Below are 4,348 nucleotides of genomic sequence, written 5' to 3' on the forward strand. Positions count from 1 at the left end.
CAGGACTGTTCAGAGGAAGAGTCACTGCACCCGAAACATTAACTCTGTTTTTTCCTTCACAGATGCTGCTAGACCTGCTGAGCTTTTCCAGCAACTTTGTTTTTGTTTCTGATTTACAGCATCCGCAGTTCTTTCGGTTTTTATTAAGTGCTGGAGAAACTCAACAGGTCTAGCAGCTTCTGTGGAGAGAGAAACGGAGTTAATGTTTTCAGTCCAATATGACTTTTTTTGGAACTGAAAGGAGCTGGAAAATATTGTTTTTTATGCTGGAGTCAGCAGAAGGAACAAGTGGAACAGATTGTGCGGTTGCCTAGAGCAACAGACAAAGGAAATGATAATGGAGAGATAGATGTGTAAAATAGGTGTAAATGTTAGCTGTAAAACGGAGACAATGGGTTCGTTCTGTTGACAGCAAAGCCAGCAAGATATAAAGAAGACATTGCTGGGGGACAGTAAGCAATCAGAGGGGAAGTGATGGCCTAGGGCCTAGTGATATTTTCACTAGACTATTAATCCAGAAACTCAGGGAATGTTCTGAGGGTTCAAATCTGCCATTCTCAAACACTAGAGTGAGAGTTCAATTTTTGTGGGAATGAGTCATTTAGCACAAGTCATTGGCAAAAAAAACAAGAGAAATGTTTCGGCCAGCTGGTGTTCAGCCAGATATTTAAGAAAAATGTCAGTGATCAATTCAATGAAAGCAACACAGGCTTATTGCTGAGGCTGGATCTAATCGGTACCATGTTGCAGTGCATTATGGGTGCTGCCACATGGCATTTAAAATGGCAGGAAGTTGTCAACGGGGAATGTCTAAGAACTTTTGTTTTTAATCTGTTTCCTCCAATAATGTGGTTCTTCCTGGGTGAAGGTAGCAAAACCCTTCCTGACTCACTTGGTGACACCTTCCCTCTTAGTCACAGAGGTCTGAGTTCAAGTTAACGTTCATATGGCAGCACAGTGTCTCAGTGGTTAACACTGCTGCCTCACAGCGCCAGGGACCTGGGTTTGATTCCAGTCTTGGGCACCTGTCTGTGTGGAGCTTGCATGTTCTCCTGTGTCCACGTGGGTCTCCTCCTGATGCTCCAGTTTCCTCCCACAGTCTAGAGGTTAGGTGGATTGGCCATGCTAAATTGTCCATAGTGTCCAGGGATGTGTCGGTTAAATGGATTGGCTGTGTGATGTGCAGGATTATAGGGATAAGGTAGCGGGGTGGGTCTGAGCGGGATGTTCTTTGGAAGGTTGGTGTGGACTCAATGGGCTGAATGGCCTGCTTCCACACTGTGAGGATTCTGTGAGAAGTCTCATTCCAGTGTTTGAGAATGAGAGCTCAAACTGATTCTCCCACTGCTGTGGTGAGGGAGAGCTGCAGTGTCGGGCATACCAGACAGGATAACTTGTGTGGGTGGATGGTAGTATTTCTAGGAGAAAGGGGAGTTATTCTCAGTATCTTGGTGAATATCTAGCCCTCAATCAGCATCCGGGAAAAACATTTACATATTTCTGTTTGTGCTGACTGTGCAAATTAGCTGGCAGCTTCCTCACTGTACAATAATGAGCACACTTTAAAAGTACTTCATTGGCTAGGAAGCACTTTGAGATGTGGTCATGTAAAACACAAATAAATGCAAGCCCATCTTTCTTCCTTTCTGTTCTTTCCTGTTCAATACTCAATTCCCTGCAGGAAGGAGCTCAGGAGAAGGTAAGGTCAGGTTCAATGTATAACCAAATAGTTTGACAGCACCTTCTGATCAACAACAATCTGCATCTATAAAACATTTAATGGAATGAAATATCACAATAAAAGCTCAATAAGATGATATCAATAAAATTATTCTGACACTGAATCGCAGATGGACCATTTCAAAGAAGAGAAAGGGAGAGAGGATGGGAAGATTTAGGGATGCAATTCCTGACCTTAGAACCTAGGTAGCTGAATGCACAGCCACCAACAATGAAGTGATTATAATCAGCGATGTGCAAGAGGCCAGAATTGGACAAATGAGCTGCATTGAATGCTGTTTAGCTCTGAACGAGGGTACATAATCTGGGACAAAACAAAAGCAATTGTCGGATCCGAAAACAAGAACGAGGATTTTAAAACAGAGTTACTATTGGACCAGGAGCCAACGTAGGTTAGCAACCACTGTGTGATGGTCAGCAACCAGTCATAGAGCCGTAGAGGTCTACAACATGAAAACAGGCTCTTCGGCCCAACTTGCCCCATGCTGCCCAGTTTTCACAATTAAACTAGTCCCATTTTCCTGCAGGTGATGGATGAATGAGAATTGGAATGACTTCAAAGCCAGGCAGCATGTTCAAAACTGACTTGAGTGATGCTGAATGAAGGTTGAAAAATAGTGCTGATAGATGTGGAACTAAGCCCAGCAAAAGCCATCACATCATGAAAATTAGACAAAATCGAGAGGTAAACATTCTCAGTATATTTATTTTCAAATGGTAGGTTATGTTTTCTTCGAACAAATGCTGAAACTCAGGAAATGAGAAGGTGTTAAACTCACACTCAGTGTTCTCCAATGACGTCCTGAATTTGTGCGAGTTATATAAGCTAGTCCTAGGGCTGTTTTAAAGGAAATAAAACGATGCAAAATGAAAATATGTTGGGTCAACAGTATATTTCCTTCAGCTAAATTCTGGCTTTGCTAGGGAAGATAAAACATGGGCTTTGATCATTGTCATTTTTAATTGACCTGGTCCACATCAGATAAAGCATCATTATATTCAAGCGGTTTGGATTTGGAACTGGACATTCCAGTTTTGAGAATGACGAGCCAGCACTTTCCTGGAGCTGAAAGCTGTGCAGTAATATGTTTAGTTTCTCATATTGACTTTTAATAATTAAAATACTCCATGGGCTTGCTAGCAATCCAGTGCTGCTCTGCACATTCAAATTGGGCAAAAAGAATGACAACGCTGCAGTGTGCAGGGTAATGGAGTTTTCGGAAGCTTGTTATGTCACACATTTCATGCACCACCTTAACTTCAGGTAAAATATGAGGAATGGGATTGAAGCTCCTGTACATACTCATGTACATACTGACCCGCAATGATATCATCTGTTGGTGCAGCATTCATTTTCATATTTACGCTGAGGAACTGTTGATAGATTCGATCCAGACCAGTCAAACAGGAACAGAGAGACACGGATTTTCCTCTGTGCAAGAGACTTGTTTCAATGTACCAAGCTCACAGTTCCAACTGTTCACTCTTTCTAAAATACTTTCCAAACAACCTCTTCAGAGATGTTATGACATACCTCTGAAGGAGGTGAGACTTGAACCAGATCCTCCTAGCTCAGAGGTAGAGATACTACTACTGCACCATAACAACACTTTGCTCCCTCATTCTGTACGTAGACATTCATTAAACAATTAACAATCAGCTTTTTTTTATTCATTCACAGGATGATGGCATCACTGGCTAGGCCAGCATTTATTACTCATCCCTAATTGTCCAAAGGACAGTTCAGAGTCAGCTACATTGCTGTGGGTCTGGAGTCACATGTAAGGCCAGACCAGGTAAGGGTGGCAGTTTCCTTCCCTAAAGGATATTAGTGAACCAGATGGGTTTTTCCTGACAATCAACACTGATTTCATGGTCATCAATAGACACTTAATTTCAGATTTTTAATTGAATCCAAATTCCACCAGCTGTGATTTGAACCAGGTCTCCAGAACATTTGTTTCCTTTCTAACCTTAATCACTTAATTCTATTAAAAAGGCCACCCAGCTCTATATCACCACCATTTCTTTGAACTCCTCCATTGTTGCAACATTATCAGACAGATCCAACATTTAGTAGTAGATGACCAGAAACGTCCTCTAGTTAAATATTAGGAAGGCTGTAGCTATTGTTTTCAGTCCCTGCTCCCCATTCCCTAACTATTAACTCCATCACTGTCCCTTTCAACAGTCTGAGATTAAGTTAGTCTGTTCACAACTTTCTGTCCTGTTTGCTCCAATTATAAGCTTTCGACCTCATATTCATCCATCACTAAGACGCACCTCTATATAGTGGCCCGACTTCACTCCTGTTTAAGCTCCTCTGCTGCTGGAATCCTCATTCTAGCTGTTCTAGATTCAACTATTCAAATCCCGTCCTGAATGATCTTTCACATTCCACCTCCTCAGCCAAAAACTCAGTTCTTTTGTCTCAGCTCATTGTCAGCCCTGTTCCATTATTACACCTGTGCATGCCAAACTACATTGGCTCCCTGTAAAGCAACATTTTCGTCTTAAAATTCTCATAGATAGTAGGAACTTCAGATGCTGGAGAATCTGAGATAACAAGGTGTAGAGCTGGATGAACACAGCAGGCCAAGCAGCATCA

Source organism: Rhincodon typus, chromosome 19 (genome assembly GCF_021869965.1).
Source record: "Rhincodon typus isolate 14 chromosome 19, sRhiTyp1.1, whole genome shotgun sequence".
NCBI lineage: Eukaryota > Metazoa > Chordata > Chondrichthyes > Orectolobiformes > Rhincodontidae > Rhincodon > Rhincodon typus.